A 23,274-nucleotide genomic window follows, 5' to 3' on the forward strand; every position below is an offset into this window, starting at 1 on the left:
TAGACCCTTCACTCACAAGCCAGACATGCAATTCACTTCAGGCAGGCAGACACATAACACACAGAAATGCCACCTTCTAAAAGTGGCATTTCTAAAATAACCACAAATAAATCGACGCACACCATTGTGCAGCATTTAATATTACAATTCCATACATACTAAACTTGATCACTCTGCTCCTCTCATATCAAGAATTACCACTGACACACTGATCAGGGAATCCCCAATGCATTCCTATGGGAGGGCAGGCCAATCTCACCAATGTAACACAGAGAGCGCACGCACTGTACAATGGACATCAGCGCTAAAGTGCCCAGAGGCCTACAACCACCAACAGCAGGTCACAGAAAAGGCTAGGAGAAGGCAAAAAGTTTAGGGGTGAAGCTGTCAAAAGGGCCAAGTCCAACAGTGCCTAACAAAGATGAATGTGTCCATCAGTATCAAAACTGGTGCTCATGTAAAGCGCTCTGATACCCGATGTCTCGGGTCTAGTTCGCGCTATATATAATCTCTAAAATAATTAAATATTTAAAGAAATATCTCAGGCACAGATAATACAGAAATTTGGTCTAAAAAAACAGATACCAACAAGACAAGGGGCCCTGTTAAATACTACTGGAGAATGAGGGCAGCAGAGGAAAACTCCTTAGCCCATTACTGCTGGATGGAGGTTGAAAAACAATCTAGGTCGAATAAGTCAGTATACCTCTTTTTAAAGCAATCACTTGCTTCTTTATTGTTGGATGATGCTTGACTCACAATACCAGACTACACCAAGTTCAAACAAATTGCCTACAAAGTCATCAAACGGCAATCCCAGCTAATAGATTAAGCAACTCTGATTCCTAAAAACCACTCATGGGTGGCGATGCCAAAATATATAACTCTAAAACCACAACTATACCTGTTGGAACAATTTTCAAGATCTAAAAAGTTCAACGTGATATTACCTAGGCTCGGTGTTTACCCGTGTAAAGACCTTACCCCAAAATAGAAACAGTCCTTGCCCACCCTGGAATGCCGCTTGGTGGGTATGGAACCGAGTAACTACTCCATCTATTAATGTACTTGTGAGGTGCCACTAAACCTGTGGAAAACTCTTTAACGGCCAACAATGAAGCAAGAATAAATAAGGACTTGCAGATCTGCCATTATGAAATGCTTCGAAGGCTCCACAGTCCAATTGGCTTGCAGGGAAATAACGTTTTTGAGCTTAGTGGCAAAAGAACTAGAGAAGAGTGAAAGATGAGTAAAACATGCACCTCAGAATCAACTTTGCTGGTTTGAATCAAAATGTTACATTTGACATGACTATTGCAACAGCACTTTATTTACAAACTACGTTCATGAATTATGGGTTTGAACAGCCTGTGATCAGCCTAGTCCAAATATACCAGAATCCCGATTTCTTCCTGTATGGCTGGATGCCATATGTTTATATGTAATTAAGAAATTCATTTTTAACATTAGTTTTACACCAATGTATACTTTCGAACCTTTTCATACATGCACATTTTTCACACACCTTGGTCAGATCCGTGAACGAACTGTTTTGGATATTTTGAAAACTCCTGCTATAATGCATTTCTGCTATTTTCTTTATCTATTTTCTGTTTGCATCAATCACAGACACTAATCATTATTTCACATTAACATTTCATTGAACTATTGGTACATTAATAAGGATACACATAGTTTTCATTGTTTTAGGGATATCGCATAAGAGGCGAAGGACTTCACCCGTTTCAAGATGGCCGCCGTAATTTACCGCACATTATAATCTCTTCTCGTTCAATTTGTATATCATCGATATTCCCTTAGTTATTTTAGATCCTTTAATTTCCATTTTTTATATACATTTAATGTGTGAACTACCCTGATTTTTTTATATTGTACATCTTTAGAGAAACCCCATTACAAGATGGCCGCCAATTTGTATATCACCGATATTCCCTTAGTTCATTTTAGATCGTTTTATTTCCATTTTTGATATACATTTAATAATGTGAACTACCCTGATTTTTTGATATAGTACATCTTTAGATCGACCCCATTACAAGATGGCCGCCGGGAACTGGTTCTAATCACCTTTTGAGATTTTACGTTAAGTCCTACCTTGATGTCAGAACTAGTAAAGATAACGCGGCTTTTCAGGCTGCATGTATCCTCGGACTAGCCGTGTTTTGCAGAGAGGATTGAAGGTTTCTTGCATGTAATTTGTTTTCCTCCTCGTGACATGTAGGAGAGTTAGACTGCCTTTTATTAATTGCCGTAATCACACCAAACGGGTAATTACAACTTTATCGAGAACACATACTTTTCTTCTGTTCGAGTACACACTTGGCTATTATGTTTCGTGATCGCAATTAGACGTATCGTTTGTTTCTTATCACGACGATTGATTAGAATAGACCCGTGGGGACTTTATATCACTTGTACGTTTCACCTACACTCTGGCACTATTTGACTCACTTGATAATTATTTTTTGTGACCGCAATTGGATATATTGTTTGTTTCTCACCATGATGATTGAATAGAATATATCTGTCGGTGACTCCACATCACCTGTGCTTTTCACTTTTACTCTGGTACTACCTAAACACCGTGATCCATCGGTTGTTGATATAGAGCTTTAAACAATGATTATCACTCTTTTGTTTTAACCATTAGTAAGGTGTATTTTTCGTATGTACCCTCATTTACGATTCTACTTGTAGAATATATATCCCTGATGAAGGCTGAATAGCCGAAATGCATTGAATATGAATATAATCTTGGACACATAGCTGGATGCATAATACCTTATTTTGAAAATGCAAGATAACATATAGAAACCATGAAATTATATTGATCAAGATTGAAGAATAAAGAAAATCTTGAAACATTGACATTGAAGCTCTTGTTTTTTTAACCTTACAACCCTATATAGGATCAAGCTGTGACTAGGGGACGTCACCCAAATTGGGTCACGCAATTCTTTAACATTAGTTTTAGAAAATATTTCAACGAGTTTAATGGAATTTCACATTCAAATTATTACCAATGTTCAATGACTTATACGAATATTGTGGGTTAATTGTATCACACTTTTATAATTTTAAATGAAATTGAAAAAAAATATTATTTTTCTTCCTCAAAGATGCATGCGAATTCATGCTCAGGTCCCTTAGAGATTCTTCAAACAATTTGTTTACTTTCATAAAAACACACACACACACACAGCCACAACCACACACACAACCACACTGTCACTGCACACTTTCATCAGGCACAGGCACCATCAGTCGTCAGTGCACGCTTTTACTGGGCACAAACACCACCAGCCGTCAGTGCACGCTTTTACCGGGCCCAAACACCACTAGCTGTCAGTGCACGCTTTCATCAGACACACACCACCAGCCGTCAGTGCACACTTTAATCAGGTACACACACCACCAACCGTCAGTACACGCTTCCACCAGGCACACACACCACCAGCCGGCAGTGCACACTTCCACCAGGCACACACACCACCAGCCATCAGTGCACAATTTCTACAGGCACACACACCACCAGCCATCAGTGCACACATCAATTGTTAACACATCCACAAATAACTATTGTAGCAATCACAGTATTGCGCACTTTACTTTCAAACATATTCATCTAAAGCGCAGCATGCCACCACTGCTACAAAAATAAATACACATTTTTTTGGCCTACAATTTATAGACTTTTGGTGCAATTGGTGTTTCAATATTAAGCAATGCCAATAGCTCAAACTTAATTAGCCCGAGACCTATTGCATTGTATATGCTTGTTCTACACTACAGCTGGGTAAAGGCCCGGCCAGAAGAGTTGTCTCCAGTGACCACGTATGTCTGTAACTTTGCCACCATGCCGAAAGGCGCCGAGGTCCCTTGAGTGAGCTGCCCATCATAGTGAGGAAAGGGTCGGGAAGACGTTGCATACCCTAGTGTGTGTGTGTGGCAGGGCTTCTATGCGAGTTCATATGCCTCTTGTTTATAAAGGGTCAGCGACCGATCAGAGCAGCAGATGAGAAGAAAGCAGACTCCTGGTCACAAGAAGTACACGGGGTTGCGCTCGAGAAACTCGTGGATGCAAAGACCTTCATCAAGGCAGAAGCACACCTGCCTAGCCTAGACTGTGCTCACTAGTTGTTTGGGCTGATTATTTGAGCTTCAACTCGGGTATGTGCAAAAATCCACCCGCGAGCGAATTTGCAAATTTTTCGGCAATTTCGTGCGATTCGTGAACTTGCCGAAAATTCACAAATTTCGCGAGCAGAACAGATTTTGCACCCATACTTACCTCTTTCTTGATGGTGATCTGTAGAGGGTTCTGCCCTTTGATGAGGAGACTGCAGGAGAGGGGTTGTGAGAAGATCTGGTACATGAGTGTGCCACTGAGGGCTGACATCATGCCTCAGTGATGGCCCCAAGTGTGAAGATATTCCACCACTGGTCAGGATGACAGGGTCCATGCACGGGGGTCCAGGCAACGCTGCAATTATAGGTATTAAGCGATACAAAAGGGGATGATGGACGGAGCGTTTGAGCAAATCAAACACTCACCCCAGTCAACTGATCTGGGTTTAATCCATCACCATTCTTTAGCTCACTCAGCCACCCCAGTTCAGACATGGCCATATGCAAATCAGTCTGACCCTGTGCCTTATGGGAACAGTCCAGCCCGAACTGCCAAGCCATGTCTTCCCTGGACAGGAAACAAGCATCAATCAGGCAGTTGTAAAGCGCACTACCCACCCATGAGGGTCACATTGGTGTATCGATTTAGATTCCGTATGCATTTTTCCAATGCATGCTCTTATATAGGTACATTTCACATTGCCCTCATATAGGCATAAAAGACCAGTCCTTCTTTAGGCATAGTCCATGCTACCCAAATACAGGCATGGCTATTTCCATCCTTTCATCTACATCAGAATGATTTCTTGGAAAACCAGAATCTTAAGTAGAAGGGACTTCCCTTAGCCAGGATATAGATTTTTCCAAGAAACTCATTATTATGCATGAACAACTATTCCTTAGGGGTTCCTCCATGACGTACATATGCCCGATTTTACGTCAAAGCTAGCATTCCTAAACACCTTCAAGGTATAAATTTACCTTCACTTGCTATAGCAAAACATGGTGTTGTTCGGTGCAGTACGACTACCTACTTGCACGTAGCAGCTCGCTACAGCAAGTGCCGAAGGAAGCCAACTCTCCAGCTGACGCACTGACCAGAAGCAGTCATCCTCTGCCGAGAATTCAGCTCCAGTGTTTCTGACTCCCCTTGCGGGGTGTTGGGAAATCAAGTCCATGAAAGAGATCTCTCATCCTATGGTATGGAGCTGATTAAAACCTAGAGAAACCTTTGGCATTTTTTGGCACAACTAAAACCTATGCTAAAAGACAGCACCTACTTCTGTCCTGGTACTAAACCTAGGTTAGGTACATTGGGGTAGGCGTATTTTAGAAGCACCAGTTGAGTATTTTAGCTTGTGTTATTTATGTATGTATTTTTACATGTCATAGCAACAGACAATGCTATTACAGTGTTATTTTATATTACTGTTTATGATGTACACATTATACTTTGCATACGATTGTAGCAGTTCACCTCTCTTGCATGAGAAAGAAGACTGTTCAATAAACCCCTTTTATTGAAACGCCCGTCTCTCTATTTCTATGCAACTCTGTAGAAACGAAGCATGCACGATTGACTGAGTGAACTAGTAATCAATTGTTTCCACGACTCTGAAGGTACGTTTCGATTCTTGGGGAAACAAAGTTGTCATGTTTAGGCGGTTGTTAGAAACTAATCCCTTTTTGTGTATTCGAGAAAGTTTCTAGTGACCTCTGAGCTAGCTGGCACTCACAATTAAGTTTAGTATACTCAATAGAGATATACTGACCTCAGTCCTATGTCAAATCTATAGTGTATATTATTGCACTGCGCAGAGCCTATTAGGAATATAGGAACTACGCTACATGGCACATTTTGGTAAAGCACTAATTTAACGCTAGATGCTAAAGTAACTCAGTCGTGCTTTTCTCAGAGACCCCTTTTTTTCTATAATACTCCAATAGACATCTGGAGTGGGTAAAAGGGATAATATCCGCCATAGCTGAGTAGGACAAACGATCCTATGTATTAGCTTTTGGTTTGTTCAACATTAAAGGATATAGTGTTCCAAAATATTAGACACCTTATCTTTGTTTCCTTGAAACTTGCTCTGCAATTTTCATTAAACAATGTCGATTAACGGCAACAACACAGAAACCGGTGGAGCTGCGGCTGATCCAGCAGATGCAGTTTTTAACTTCACAGGTTTCCAAGAAACAGACATGGATGCTTTATCCATTCCTCTAAATTTAAGCAAAGACATCACTATAAAACTTATAAAACATGGCTTAACATCGAGAGGTTGTAAGGCAGTTTTTGTGATAGAGGCACAAGAATATCACCAGATAGAGGTATTCTATTCATGGACAGTCTTGCCTGAAGCAAATCCGGTAACACGTGTGTTTCACTTCTACAAAGAAGATGATCCACCAGAGGAATACATTCCTTTCGAGGATATTGAAATTCCACTCACATACCAGGAGCATGAGCTCTGGTTTAAAGGCACCCTAAAACATTTAAATCATGTTACCAGGCTTGGTCCACTAGGTAGACCAGGAGCAACATGGCCGGTCTTAGCCAGCTATACACCACATCCTGGCATTAATGAAATGTTAGATGTAAACTTACTAGCTCAACTCAAAGAGTTAATCAAAATCTATAGACAATTGGTTCAATATGTCATGCGGACTCTGACAGTCCAACCTGCAATAGTGATTCCAAAACATACATCTCACCAGGGGAATACACTAAAAATTACACCTCAGACTTTACACTCAGTCATTGGTAAGTTTCCTGCAAAAAGGGAACAAATTCCATTCTGGATAGCTAAAAAAATTACTCAAATCGAAGCAGTTTTTCCTAATACTACCCCTCATGAGAAACACAGAATTTTAACAATCTGTTTACCAATGGGGATCACAGTACCACATCTCCAAGACTGCGCCACTTGGGGTACACTAAAACACACAGTGTTCCATCCATGGCGGTAATACCTGATTCAAAATGAATACGGGGCAGAGCCTGCTTTAAATTTGGGTATGAAACTAATGAAAGATTTCAAACAGGTCTCGGCAATAATATTAGCTAGTATTAAAGGTGAAGCAGCATCAGTGGCGATCCGACAAAAATTAAGGGAATTTGATGTAACTGAGCAACCACAAGAATTGGCAGAATAATTTAAAAATCCTATGAAGAATTAGGCAGAGACAGTCTGGGTGGGAAACCAGTGAAACCCCAATTATCTGAAATTCCTGAAAAGGTCTTTCCTAAAAACACTCCTACTCCTTCTAAAAAGAAGTGGGAAAATAGCAAACAAACTTCTAAAGAGAAGCGTTCTCAATCCAGAGGCAGGTCTTCTCAAAAGGAGCCCTCTAAAAAGGGGTATAACTTCAGGAATAGGGATACATTGAGAAAACCTGATAGATATCAAGATAGTGATACACATTCCTCTTGTACCTTTCAGACTTAGTCACAGAAATACGAAAGAAGAGGACGGTCAGAAAATAAAGAAGAAGGCATGAAGTCCAAAGACGATCAACACGTTCAAAAAAACAAGAAACCTCAATTCACCAAAAAGAAGGTAGCAGGTCTAAAAATCAGATGTGCTGAGGATTTTGAGGACACAACTCAAGAACGGAGAATGGGCTCAGACAATGTTGGACAGTGCAGCAGAAGTCACAATAGCTAGCCAGAACCTGAAGGGTCTTCTGGAGTCAGTGGACTTGAATGAAGACATTAAAGTTGAAACTGCAGATACCAGGGTTAGTTTTCCACATAGGTTATATGAAATAACCCTCCAGATGGAGGGAGACATACCAAGGAAAATAAAAGCACTCTGTTGGGAGCGACTTTCCACGGGTTCTCGGGAGGACATCATTATGCAGGCCTTCTCCAACCACATTCCAATTCATTTAAAATATACTTATGCCAGTAAATGGGCAGTAGCCCAAGCTCATGCATTGTACAAAAATCATGTAGGATGTGATAGGGATTCCCCTCACCATAAAATCCAGTTAAAAAAATCAACCAACTGCACAAAGGCAGTATCCAGTTAAGCAAGAAACTAAAAAACAGTTCAGGGAGATGTTAGATCAACTTGAATACCAAGGGGTGATTGAAACATGCACCTCTTCAATGAAAAATCCTCTGTTTTCTGTCTCTTGTTGCAAAACATTTGCAGTGCAAAATGCACACAGTACAGCATTAATGAATAACATTGTGCGTAAAAAATATAAAACCACATTAGATATTTCTAACAGTTTCTTTTGTCAAAACATAGCACCAGAAAGTAGGTATTTGACCGTTTTCTCAATTATGGGGACATAGAGTCACTTCTGTAGTCTCCCTCAAGGATTCAAGAATAGTCTGACGTTATTCTCAGCAAGGGTAACAGAGTTACTACAAACTTATGATGACAAGGCATTGTCAAATGTCGATATCATCTATCTGACAGACGATGACTTGGATAGGCACTTGAAAAGGATGAATACCATTATACTTGGATTCACCTCTGAGGATTATAAATTCAATAAAAATCTAGAATTGTCTATCTCAACGTCCTATTTCTAGGATATGAACTTTCAAGTGAGGGCAAAAGCATGGCAGCGAACTTTCTAGAAAAATGTGCACTGCTCCAACCACCAAAAACGTTGAAAAAATTACAGTTGATTCTAGGTTTCCTAAATTTTGGAAGAACTTACATTCAAAATTACACAGAAAGGGTTAAACCTCTCTACAAATTATTCAAACCTGATTCTAAAACAGTAAATTGGGCACAAAAATACACAAAAATGTTGCATTCATCGCAAAAAGACCTGTTAACAACTAAACATTTACAAACACTCGTAAATGTACGCAACTTAGTGATACTAATCATTCCGGGTCAATGAGGATTCACCTACTTACCTTTTTTTTTCTCTATTCGACCACATTGAACTTTATTTGGGGACATGAACCCTTTTTTTATTTATTCAGGTATTTTCGACATTTTTTGTTGTATAGGGCACAGTAAAGCATTACATTTAACACAATCATAAATTAATCTTGACATAGAGCACAGAATATAAACTGGGCATACAAAGGGAACAAAAAACAACAAAAATAGAAAACCCAAAAGAGAAGCAGGAGAGAAAAAGTTCAAACAGTCATATATAGGTCAGGGTAAATATTAATAAACATATATCATCGTATACATAAACCATGACCTCATAAAATATATCAACAAATGGAAGAAAAAGAGGGCGAGAAAGAGAGGCTAAGGATGAGCCACAGTGTACTAACACAATAGAAAATAAATATATATATATATATATATAACAAGCTAGCCACGGTCTTCATCCTTCCATCTTTTTTATAGGTTCCCAAATTTGCATGCTTAGTTTCCTTCCCTTTTTTCCCTTCCTTGCATAACTTGCTTTTTCTAAATTATAAGTCGTAAGTAATTTAGCTAGCCATTGATGGTAGGTCGGTGGAAGGCGGTCTAGCCGTGCGGATGCGATGCATAACCGCAACACTGCTATGGCTACAAAAATAAAATATCTGCATTCTGCCTGTCTATCAGCATCATTCTCTCCAATCAAAATTATTGATGGTGTTAAATTGATTTCTATTCCTAATGACCTTTGGAAAAACAACTCAATATCATTTTGTGTTGTTTGCAAATCAGTGCATGTTGCAAATATATGTACAATGTCAGCCTCCAGACTGCCACATCTTGGGCAATTGATTCCCGTTGTCCCCCCCCATTGTGCAATTTTTGCGGGTGTGTAATATAATAAGTAGATAGTTTTATAGTGTTGTGCCTGGAGAGCGGCTGAACACAGAATTTTCTGCCCCATATCTAGTGATAAGCGGAAGCTTTCCTTCCCTATACCCAACTTCGAGACCCATTTATCTTCATATTTCTCCAGGTCCTCCTGCTTATAATCTATCAATTCAGCGTAGAACCTTTTAATTGTGCAGTCTGCTCCACCCTGGATAATCTCCATAATTGAATTCCTTTCAAACACCACCGGTCCTCCCTTTTTTGTCACTATAAAGCTTCTAATTCTTAAAAATATAAAAAAATGTCTTGAATCTAAACCATACACTGTCCGAATATCCGAGAATTGCATAATTTCCTGTGTCCCCATAATATCCCCAATCTTAGTTATCCCCTGCCTCCCCCATTCTGCAAACACTGAATCAGAAAATATATCTTGGGGAAGTGTAGAATTATTAATCATTCTGGTTTACGCATTATATTTCCCTAAGCCAAACTTTTTTATAAAGGCTTTCCAAATATTATGCACTGCAATGATCATTTTAAATCTGGTTCTTTTAAAATACCTAGAGGCAGTGTGTTTCCAGAAGGCATTCTCCGCCTCAGCCCCCAGAACCAGGGCATATATGGCTATTTTATCTAGCTCATCCTGCCCTTCCAACTCTGCTCCCCCAATAAGCCTGTCATATATTGTAGGGCAGCTGCCCAATAGTAGAGTATTAAATCCGGCAAAGCCCACCCTCCCCTTTCTCTTGGAAGTGCCATAAACCTCAGTGCTCTTCTGGTCTTACCCTGTGCCCAAACAAACCTATTAATCATGTGTTCTAAAATCTTAAACCATTTCGCTTAAAAAAACTGCGGGACTGCCCTAAAAATCTAAAGAAACTTTGGGAGGATTATCATTTTTACAATATTAGTACGTCCTACTATGGAAAGATGTAGGTTGTGAAGCCTGTCAAATCCTTCTTAACTTTGATAATTATTGGAGTTATATTTGCTTCAACTAAAGTATCTAACTCCGAAGTAATTGTTACCCCTAGGTATACACCTGATTGGTCGAATCAATCCACATTCCTGTTCTTAATATTTGTGTCTTGGAGGTATTCAAAGCGTATCCTGAGACCTGGCCAAACTTCAGAGCTTCAATCTCGACCTGCATTATAGCCTCTGTGGGGTCTGGATGACAACCGCCACGTCATCAGCATAGGCCAAAATCTTACAATGGCCCCTGTATGTGGGCAATGGGGGAATATTATTGTCCATCTCCATTCTGCGTATCAGTTGGTCCATATACATGGCAAATAACAGTGGGGAGCATGGGCATCCCTGTCTTGTTCCCTGCTTAATTTGAAGTGGCAATGTGTATCCCGCATTTACTCATATACGAGCATGCCGGGGCTGTGTACAGTACTTGTATTGCTCTGACAAACCCATCCCCGAAGCTGGCTCTTCTTAAAATAAAACACGGATAGTTCCAGAAGACCCGATCAAAAGCCTTCCCAGCATCTAATAGCATCACTGCCATCTGGTCTCCTGAGACTTCTGCGGCATCGAATAGGGTAATGACCTTCTGTGTGTGGTGGGTGGTTCCTCTCCCTGGAATAAACCCATGCTGATTGCTACTCACCACTGTGTCTACTATGCTAGCAAATCTTATTGCCAGTGCCTTAGAATAAATCTTTGTATCAGCATTCATAAGGGTGATTGGCCTATATGAGCCGGGTTCACTAGACGGCTTCCCCTTTTTAAAAATCATCACAATATCCGCCCCTGCCCAGGAGCTTGGTATAGTTACCCCTACCTGTGCCTGCTGTATAGTATTTATCAAATCCTGTCTAAGAGTATTCCAGAAGATTTTAAAAAACTCGATTGGGATTTGATTTGGCCCCGCAGCCTTCCTGGAAGAGAGACTCAGTTTGGCAGCCAAGATCTCTTCTGGTTCTAGGAGTGCGTCTAATCTTTCGCATTCCTCCTCAGTTAGTATAGACACCGGTATGTCCTGCAGATATGCACATATTTCATCAGCGTTTTTAGCTTGTTGCTCATCATATAATGTAGTATAGAATTGCCATTCACGTGAAAAGTGAAGAATCTGTGAAAAGTCTTCCAGCACTGTCCTTAATCTCCCTCACCTCTCCTGTAGCTACATTCTGTCTAATACGTACCGCTAGGGTACGCCCCGCCATTTCACTAAACTCATGGCACCTCTCCCTGTTTGCTAGAAAGATCTTGGCAGCTTTGTTAGCTATATCTTCTTCTACCTCCATTTTTGCTTTAGCTACTTTAAGAAGCACCTGATCAAGCTGTGCCCCTGCTACCACACATTGAGACAGCTCCTCCTCAGCGTTCAATACGGCCTTAGTTAATTCTACTCCTGTTTTCGTTTAAAGGTGTTGAAGCTTAAGGTCTCCCTTCGAACACCTGCCTTAAAGGCATCCCACACATTACCTGATGCAGTGCTATCCCTATTGATCTCAAAAAAGATTTTAATTCATTGCGTCATGTGTTGTATATAGTTATTGTCTTTCAGCAGCCCTCTCTCAAAGGTCCAGACCCGCTCCGTTCTATATGCTGTTACTGTGCATAGGTTCAAAATCAGAGGATTATGGTAGGAAAGTATCCGAGGGAGCCTTTCGATTTTTAATTGAGACAACAGAGAGTTAGACAAGAGGAAATAATCTAGCCTTGCGCATACCTTTTGAGGGGCTGAGTAAAAAGTAAACTCTTTTTCACTAGGTTTTAAGCTACCCCAGACATCCACCAGTGCGTTGTTCCTTGCAAGACTGAGAATTGCTTGGGAAACCCTTTTTTTCCTACCTTGATATCTCCCACTAGACTCCAGACCCAATCCCCCGCACCATTAAGGGGTTAATATCACCGGCCGAAATAATACGTGAGGACCAGGGAGCCAATTCCAAATCAAACAAATCAAAGATCTCTGGATCATCTTCCGTTGAGCCATAGATTGAGACTAGGGTAGTCCACTCCCGATCGATTAAGCATTCTACAAGGACCAATCTACTCCACTGATCTTCGAGTTTCTTTCTTATTATGATGTCCCTACGTTTAGATAATATAGCAACTCCTCTATTCCTGGACCCTTGTTTTGAGTATGCTAACACTTTAAATCCTACCTTGTGTATTCGAGAACATTTCTAGTGACCTCTGAGCTAGCTGGCACTCACAATTAAGTTTTGTATACTAGATAGAGACATACTGACATTAGTCCTATGTCTAATCTATAGTGTATATTATGCCAATGCGCAGAGCCTATTGGTAACATAAGAAGTACACTACAAGGTGTGGGAGAGGTGGGGGATTTCGGGGCGCTCCGGCTCATCCAAAGAGCCAGATCTTGATGCTCTTCATGAGTGGAGGGTGGTGAGCGGGCCCACATAGTGAACAACAAGTGAGGGGGTTGTACATGGGAGTATCACAATAGTACAAGGAATCACGCTCTAAACCAACATTTGTGTATCAGCAGTAGGATGAGAACAACAAGAGAGGCATGTAACAACCATTTAAAGAACTGAAACAGAGAGATAAGATGTGATATGCTGGTACACAGCCATCTGCCATCTTCAATCGCCATTTCTCTGAATGTAGTCCCCCTCCAGCATTGGAGTCATCTTGGGTGGGAGAGGGGGCCTCAAGGTCTGACCTCCAGGGTGAAGGCAAGGTTTAGGAGGCAGCAGGATTTGTCTTTGTCCTGCTCTTTTATGAGTGCAGCCACCACCTGGAGAGCCTGGTTTCTGTCTCCCTGAGAGTGGGGTGCTCTGTCCTGATATTCCCCGGTGACGAGAGCACCTGGTATATCGCCGGTGGTCACTAGGGGTGGCAGCATGGTGAATCTGTGACAGGGCCCGTCTCTCCGGGGAGGGGAAGTGGTGTCCATGTCCTGAGATGAAAGGTCAGCAAGGAAGTGGTGAATGTCCTCCACATCAAAGCAGTCCCTTGATTCCCCTTCTCTGGTGATTCAAAATCGAGCGGTTTCAGAGAGATCGTATTGATGTCCAACTGTCAAAGCTTGGGGCAGTAGGATAGGAAGGCTTTTTGACACTCATTTGTTTCCCTGGAGAAGTCCTCCGCCAGCTGAACTTTAAGTTCCTCCTAGACGTATGGGCCACGGGTCCAGGGCATCAAAATTAACTGTCTCATGTGCTCATGGAACAAGAAGTAGGCAATGAGGGGTTGTGGATGTGAAAACCCCCATCGCTTGGCGGACCTATGCAGTGCACCTGCTGTATTTCCAAGGGGGATCAAAGGTTAGGTTGGTGAGTGCCGGGAAAATGTCTCTGAGGAAAGATTTCATGTCAGTCCCCTCTGCGGATTGCAGGAAGCCAAAAAAGTCCACATTGTCTCACCGGCTCCGGTCTTCAAAGTCAATTACATTGCTAAGAAGGATTAAGAGTTCCTGGTCTCGCACCGGCAACACGTGGACTCGGTCCTCCAGCACAGAGACTCTTTGTGTCAACCCGTCCACCTTAGTCTGGAAGCATCTGATCAGATGGATTTGGATTCTGACGCCAATGCAGAGATATTCGCATCCATGCCCTCTAGACACCGGCCCACAGCAATGATTTCCTGAAGAATACGTTCCATGGTGGAGTCGGGGGGACAGTGGCTGTGGACCGGGGTGGGCCCGCCTCAGGGGTGGATGTAGAGTGATTCAGGTTGAGGGCATCGGAGAAAAGCAGCGGTTGGGCGGGATTGCCCGTGGTCTTGCTAGATGACATTCCCTGACCCTGCTCTGCAGCCAGCTGGTTCTCCGTGGTGGTTCGGGGAGTAGGGCTAGTGACAGCAAAGGCCCTGGGTCAGTGCCGAAAATTTAGAGCAGGTTCCATGCAGGGTGTCCTCAGGTTGCAGGTGGTCTGTCAACAGTGAGAGGGGGCAGGTGAGGAACAGTCCGTGGTCTTGGGCTATCCAACCTTTCACTTCCATGTGCAAAGAATTTCTAGGCCATTGCCTTGCTCCGAGCGACGTCATTTGTTGTGCAGAGAGGGGGGACATCCCACTCGCTAAGTCTGGAGGGAGCTGCATATACTGTTGTCTCCAGATGTGATGTAACTGTGTGCCCAGTCCCCCAGGAGGGGCATATGGTAGGTAGACAGATGCACCAGGGGGCACAGCTATAGTGTCCAGCAGGATCCCTGTTCAGCATGTCGTGGTCCATGGGAGTCACTCACTACAAGTCCAGTCACGCTGGGCCGAGGGCGTCAAGTGTGTTACTGACTCAGGTGCGCTAGGTTCGGCTGGCAGATGAGCAGTACCTCGGGTAGGTAGTCTGGCCATACATCATGCGCTACCCAGGGGATACGTTGCAGGTTTCCACTGGCTGCCTGTTTAGAACGTGATCTATGCTGACTGTGCTTACCTGTAGGGTTAGTGAGTCGCATACGCCCCACTGCAGGGTCCTTCCCCGTTCCTCGTAGTAAGTAATCAAAGGTGATTCGATGTGGGTGTAACATCATGTCAGACCCCCCACACATCCTGCGTGGGTCCTGGCTTTCTAGGGTGCGTGTGAGGCAGCCAGTGACATCTGGCACTGTGCAGGCCCCATTGGGCGACATAGGCTTTGGCGCCTTACATAAGGCATTGGTGGATGCGTTGGGGTGTGGGTAGGTCTGTGAAGCAGGCCCCACACCACTGGCACAAGGAGGGCGGGTGCGGTCACAGTGGAGAAGTGGTGAAGCGGGCTGTCGGCAGTAAGCCTAGTCAGGTCTTTCTGGGGGCCGTGTTGAGAAGCACCACATCTCTGCTGCACAGTCATCTGGTGCGGCCGTCAGCCCAGGTAGATGCGACGGGGCAGAACAGCCATGCAGAGAACCCCCACCACTGAGAGAGAAGGCGGTCAACTTTGCTTTCAGGCCTCTTTGTGGACTCTATGGGTAATGACCCGGCCAGGCCCTCTCGATGGCTACTGGCGGGGGTCTTCTCCGTGGGGAGGCAGTGAGGCAGTCATCGTCTGTTGGACTTCAAGGGCTGTGGAGGTGTGCAGCAATGTTAAGACTTGTTCAGATTGTTTGTGTCACAGTAAGAACTCAGGAAGATGCAGTGGGGGGAGAGAAGCCTTGCATCAGGATCCCACCACCGAAAGATAAGAGGCAGCTGCTATAGATTCCAGGGCGTGGCACTGCAATGCTTCAGTTGGCAGTATAGCCGGGCCTCTCTAGTGTATGCGGGCCACTACTCACACCTCTGACACCAGGAGAGCGGGTGGCATCACAATGTAGAGGCAGCAAGGTGTGGTTGCCGGTTGCACCAGGCCTCGGTTCTGTGGCTCGGTGCTTGGCAACCCAGCCGAGCCTCCCCATCAACTGTGAGCCGTGGTTCCTCCCCTCGGTGTAAGCCCAACGAGTCCGGCGGTGCTGGTGGTTTAGGTCCGCAAGGTCGGTGTCTGTGCTCACCACCACTGCTGGATCAGCCCCGGGAGTCGCTGTCAGCTTCAGAGGCATTGGGAGCTGAAATGATAAGTCCCCGCATGGTGGGAGATGCTGCTTCCACCGTCCAGTGCCCTTTCACAAGCGGAGCTCCTGTATCAAGCAGCCACCTCCATTCCTGGCCAGACTTCGCCCTCTGCATTACTTTTATGACACAAACCCAGCACAAAGTGTTAGTAAGTTTGGGCTCACATGTGGAAAGAGACAGGAGAGAAAATGGAGGAAATCATTGATAGAGAGGCCCATAAGCAATTGCTGGGTGAATATAAAGCTGCAGTCATTAAAACCAAGCAAGAATATTTCTCTAAACTCACTACCTCTCTTTCCTCACCGAAGGAGTTGTTCAAGATAGTGGACTCCCTTTGTACACTACAAGTTCCAGACCCTGTAAAGGGATCCCAGGAGCTTTGTGATAAGATCTCATCTTTTTTCTACAACAAAATCGATGAGATAGCTATTAACTTAGAAGCGCAGAAAAAGTCCCTTGAGACCAATGCTATCCAGGCATTACCAATTCTAGAGGCCTGGAATAGAGACCCCTCCAAGACCCTTTCCAATTTCCCATCACTCACACTTGATAATCTCAACTTATTGCTGAATAGGACTAAATCCTGCTCTCCTTTGGATCCATGTCCTCTTAATGTGCTGAAGGAATGTAGGAACACACTTCTTCCCCCACTGCTGGAAGTAATGAATAGTGCCCTGTTACATGGGATATTCCCGTCAGTCTGGAAGAAAGCCATTGTTAGGCCATTACTCAAAAAACCTTCACTTGACCCCACAATCCTGAAAAACTTCAGGCCCATATCCTTACTTCCTGCCCCCGCTAAAATGCTTGAGTCTCATCTGAATATGCATCTGTCTGCGTTCCTGGACTCCTCTGGGTTTTTAGATCATACCCAGCATGGGTTCAGGAAACTCCATAGTACAGAATCTGCTCTAACTATGGTTACTGATAACATCAGAATGAAGGTAGATCAGGGTCAGACAACACTGCTGGTCTTACTCGACCTGACCGCAGCATTTGACACCCTATCTCCCTCAATTTTAACATCTCGTCTGAGGGAGATGGGAGTGGAGGGGTCAGCCCTGGACCTTCTGTCCTCTTTTTTAGACCTTAGAGAACAGAGGATTAAACTAGGAGAATACCTCTCCCCTGCTACATCTCTGCAATGTGGGGTACCACAAGGGTCGGCTTTAAGCCCGACCCTATTTAACATTTATGTGGCCCCCCTTGCGAGATTGGTAAAAGCTCAGGGAATGGAAGTAACGTCATACGCAGATGACACTCAGATTATGGTGTCACTAGCCCAACCGGTCAGTACCTCCGCCTCCAGCTTCAGGAGTTGCATGCAAACAGTCTCTGACTGGATGATAGTCAACTCCCTGAAGCTGAACGGCGATAAAACTGAGGTGCTGATCTTTCGGAAAGGACCAGGATGTATGGTCAAGTGAGTGGTGGCCGCAATCCTTGGGAACCTGCCCGGTCCCCTCTCATTCAGCTAGGAACCTTGGGGTTATGTTCGACACCTCGCTGGCAATGACCCTTCAGGTTAATAGAACAGTGGCTACTTGCTGGGGAATTCTTAAAATTCTCCGTCGAATAGTACATTATCTCTCCCCGCAAGCCAGGAAACAGACAGTGGTTGCACTTGTGGGTTCAAGATTGGACTACTGCAACTCACTGTATGCAGGGATTAACAAAGGACTAATACAACGACTGCAAACTGTTCAAAATGCGGCTGCAAGATTCGTCCTGGACACTCCCCGATCCTCCTCGGCAATACTAGCCAGAAAGAATCTACACTGGCTTCCTATAGAGCATCGTATTTCTTTCAAAATCATTTGCCTGGTACACAGCGCTCTTAAAACTGAAACATCAGTTGGGCTGGGTGCACTTCTATCCAGCTATGTCCCCAGCAGATGTCTGCGCTCACGGCAACAAAATCTTCTGGCTATCCCTAGGACCAAGAAGACCAGATGGGGAGGTAGAGCTTTTTCTACAGTCGCCCCCCGTCTCTGGAATGCACTCCCTCTGGAACTTAAGTCTCTATCTTCACTTTCCCTCTTCAAAAAGGCCCTGAAAACATGGTATTTTAAGAAAGCCTACCAGTAATCAGCTCCTGGGACAGATAATCTATCAATATTGAGCTAGGCGCCTTGATGCCCTTTGGGGCTTAGTCTGCGCGATATAAATTTCCCTTCATTCATTAGTATGTTATTTCACATTCTAAGCAAAAATTGAAACACTATCGCAATTACCATTGGAAGTAACACAAATACTAGATTGAAGGTATTGTAGCAAATGCCTGATATACTCTAAATGAGAGCCTTAGGATTTAACCAGTGGTCGAAGTGGGGGAAAAAGTAGGGGAACTGTGGGCGGAGATCAGGGGGTGGGAACAATCGAAGGATTGGGTCAGTGGGCGGAGTCAGAGGTGTGGCCATAAATAGCAAATCATTCAAATTTTTTGTCGTTGATTGGCATATGACTACCCAGCTAAGCTTATTACGTTATTTAATTCAGCCAATAGATACACATTTATTTAAGGTTTAATATGAGTTATTGACATTAAAATACATTCACAAAGTGGGATTTGTTTCCAATCACAGAATGTCCCAAATATGCTTAAAAGTGGAATCACAAGCCATTTGTCTCCGAGCCATGGAGTTTCTGTATTTAGCACTTCTCCCTTTTTCCACAAGACTAGTTCAAACATGAATGACAAAAAGATCCTAGTTTGCAAATGTTTTCTATACAATTATGGCTTTGCAATATTTGCCACATAATGCATCACCTGCTGCATAATTTCACGATTTTAACTAATAAATTGTTTGTAGCTCAAACAGGATCAAAAGTTACAAACAAACGTGACTTGTGTTTCTGTGAAGTGGACAGCCCTTTGCAAAGGTTGACTGATGACGCTTCTCACTGCTGCATTTTGCCATTATTAAGGCAAAATCTTTGCAGACTGTTAGCATGTGTAAAAATAATAAAGTATCAGAAAATATACAACATTACGTTGCAACTTTTTTTTGATGCATAATTTTGTCAACACTGCAGAATACATTTGTCTTCCATTGCTACATAATTCCAGTGGCCCCAGAGCAGCTAGCACATGTTTAAAGTGTTTGTGCATGAAGCAGCAAGACCGTGAAGTTTGAGAGCTAAGTTTGGTGTGCGTGCAAATCCTGCATCGCCGACCCCTGGTGAGTTGCACCTACTACTGCTGAAACAAGGCCAATGGAGGTACCTATGGCTGTAGCAGACTTGTCTGAAGGGCAAGGCCGGCTTTAACACTGTGGAGCCTTGTGTTACAATGTTTGTTGGTGCCCCCCAATGACTCCCTTCGCCATAGATTCCCTCACTACCACCCTTCAACAGTGCCCCTCGAGTCTCCATAACCACTGTGTCGCTCAGATGCATTTGATTGGATTTACAGCGTCACTGATATCAGTATAGGGTGTCAGAGCACTTTACATCACACACACTACACACAATCAATCATATGTTTGTAAATCACTCTATAGGAAATACATAAGAACAAGTACTACAAGGTGAAGGAGCCACATGAAACTATACTAGTAAGCAGTATGGTTTAGTAGTGATTGGTCTGGAGAAACACAAACCCTGAATTTAGAACGTAATACCATGGTTGGGGGTTCTCTTTAATAATCAGAATTGATTTTATCCTTATCAACAACCTATGCAACATTAGGAAAATCAAAGACTCTGGGGAAAAAAACATAACTCTCTAATTTATACCTTGCAGTTTGATTGCAACTCTTAGATGACAGTTAATAGCTCACTATCCTATGTTAGGATGTTGACTTATAAACTGCAAGTAAGAAAAGGATCTTTCTGTCAAAAGCAGTAACCCACTGACCTGTTCACATTATGTGCACTTTGTGATCTGCATGGTACATGTTCTTTGCAGCAGGCATATTACCCCCTCTCCGCTACCCTTCCACGAGACAAAACTTCCCCTTGACAAAACTCCATCTCTCTCTAGGAAGAACATTAATCACCGGAGTTATCCTTAAATTTTTATTGTGATTTAAGAAACATAATATACTTGCAAACATAATGCACCCAGTACCTCCAGGAATGGTGTCCTTCTCCACCCATGGAAAACAATGTTGTTCAAAGAAAGACAAGAAAACAAGCAGCGCTTCACTGGCAAACTTAGTAAAGTGGAGCTAATATGTTCTGGTGAATAAAATCAAATGTTTTGGTGAATAAAATCAATATGGCCCTCTTAAGACACTCTATCTTTTATTGTATTGAAATTGCATTTTTTATAGCGCGTACTACCCCTGACGTGGCATCTAAGCCCTTTTTCTGTGAGTAGCACAGTACTTCGGGACACATAAAGGATTAACAGGGAATTAGTATAGTGAAATATGAAAAATAATCTGAGTGGCGGATATGTTAGACAGTTATTTGGATCAAGAAGGATAGGGTAGGGATAGAAGAGGGAAAAAGGTTTGCCTTCATATAGTGCTTGCTACCCCTGAATGGGGTGTTGAAGCGCTTTTTCAGTGACGAGTGCGCTATGCCGGAACCCATAAAAGATTAGTGGTGAATTAGTATAGTGAAATAGGAAATTAATTTGAGTGTTGGATATGTTAGTCTGTTACACAAACGGGAGTGGGCAGGCATTCAGTGATCTGACTGAAATGAGTGGAAATGTTTCTGAGGCTGAGTCTAGCTGGTGGCCCCATGCTGCACAGCCCTAGGAAGGGTGTATCACCAATTTACTCCCTCTCGCCATCATAGGCAGATCTACCCCTTCTCCTGCTCAACCAAAGGTTACCCAGCCCAAAAAGGAGTAGTGCAGAGAGCTGACCCAGCCCTCTCAGTAACTACTGACCAGAGGACACACAGTGCCAATTTTATCTTAGGCACTTAAGTATCCTGGGAGTTGGGGTGGGAGGTCGGTGGCTGCAGCACAAGAGCACACGTCAGCTAGGGCCTAACAGAGCTGTGTCCCCGTGCTCCAGCCCTCTGAACAGGCAAGCATAGTATTTGTGCTGGTTGACATACAAAAATAAAATGTTCTGCAGTTCACCTCTAGAGCAGTAGGTACGGAAAACAGGTCTCCTGAATGACAAGATATTTCATATATTTGAAGTGCATGTGAACATTCAGCCAATAATGTCCACATATACGGCATAGAACAAAAAAGTAATTGTTAACTACCCTTTAATTAGCGTTAAATACTGCGTTAGTTACTTCCCAAAGGTACCCATCTGATCGCTCTCAGAAGAATGAAAATACGAGTTGGCCCTGCAGGGGTTCAAATGTATGCTACGGACACGACAATCAGATGATTACAGCATGTACATAACACACTTTGCTTTCTTATCAGTAACAGAACCTATGCCCTATAGGTGGTCACTATGGGCCAGATGTAGGTAATTTTTTTTTACCGATTCAAAAATACCGACTCATACCGAATCGGTATTTCAGAATCAGAAAATGAGATGTAGGTAAAAAATCGGTAAAAAATACCATTTCGGAATCACTCGGAATCTGAAATCGGTATTCACCGAATCGGTATTTCCCGACTCGGTAAATTCCGATTCGGTAAAACCCATACATTCCAACGAGCCCATGGCCCATAGGAATGAATGGGTTTTACCGAATCGTAATTTACCGAGTCGGGAAATACTGAATCGGAAAATACTGAATCGGAAATTTGAAACTGACAAACATGTGAGCCTGTGAACCAATCAGGAACACCAACCACACCCAAACCCAAAGGTACAGTGGAATCAACCAATCAGAATCAAGCACCCCTCCCCAGTACCTGGGAGTGGCCACACCCATGCAGGTGCAGAGACCAACAGTCAGGAGAGCAGGAGGACAGACTGAGGAGCAGGCTTTCCTGAGCTTACCTGTACATCACCATGGAGAGTCAGGATGGACAGAGGGATGCTGCTGAGCGCAGAAGAAATTTGAAATTCAGCCCTGAAGAACTGCAGGTGCTTGTTGCAGAGGTTGTCAGACATTACAGCAAGATCTTTGGGAAACAATCACTGCATGTTGCGGAGTCCATCAAGCGCACTACCTGGATTGACATACAAAGAAAGGTAAATGCCATTGGTGTCACCCATCGTGAAATAGATGATTTGAAAAAAAGGTGGTATGATCTTCGCATCATAACCAAAAAGAAACTAGCTGCCCACCGAAAAGAAGCTGCAGCAACAGGGGAGGAAGAAACCATGAACCACGACTCACCAACATTGAGGAGCAGGTGGAATCCACCCTTGAGCCTGAATCCATCCATGGCATTGGGGACGCTGACAGCTCTGCAAGAGCTGCAAAGAAACAAGGTAAGATGCATGTACATTGTCATTACCCCATTTCCCTATTCCCCTTCCAAACTCTGTGTGCCTACATCACACTTCTGAACAGGTTTTACCAATGCCCAGCAATGCATCATGGGAGATGTAGTCTTAGGTGGATACCTCTATGCAGTCAGCATACCATACAGCAAGGGATGCAACACACTACTAGCATAAGCAAATGAGGGACAGGCAAATGTGCGATAGTAGTGTGTTTAATCAAGTAACACAGGTGAACAACTCCACTGACACAATGTCCATGTCTGTCCAAAGGAGAGTCATCGTGCAGCACAGCGAAGGACAGGGAGAAGAGGAGGGAAGAAGCTGGTCCCAGCACAGTACACGGAGGGAAGGACAAAGAGCAGGCAGCCAAGTCACCTGAGGATACAACACCACCACAGCCACAGTCTCCTCTTTTGTTTGGGAGTCAGGAGCGGCTGCACAGTCCCCCACCCCGACAACTCCGTCCCCAGTGCTGGAAAGGGCAAGGCGGCTTGATGTGCCCCCTCCATGCATACTGGAAACTTCAGAGGAGGAAGAGGATGAGGGTGACATGGCCATCAACCCACTAGAGTCAGCAAACGCTGAGC

Source organism: Lissotriton vulgaris, chromosome 3_1 (genome assembly GCF_964263255.1).
Source record: "Lissotriton vulgaris chromosome 3_1, aLisVul1.2, whole genome shotgun sequence".
Taxonomy (NCBI): domain Eukaryota; kingdom Metazoa; phylum Chordata; class Amphibia; order Caudata; family Salamandridae; genus Lissotriton; species Lissotriton vulgaris.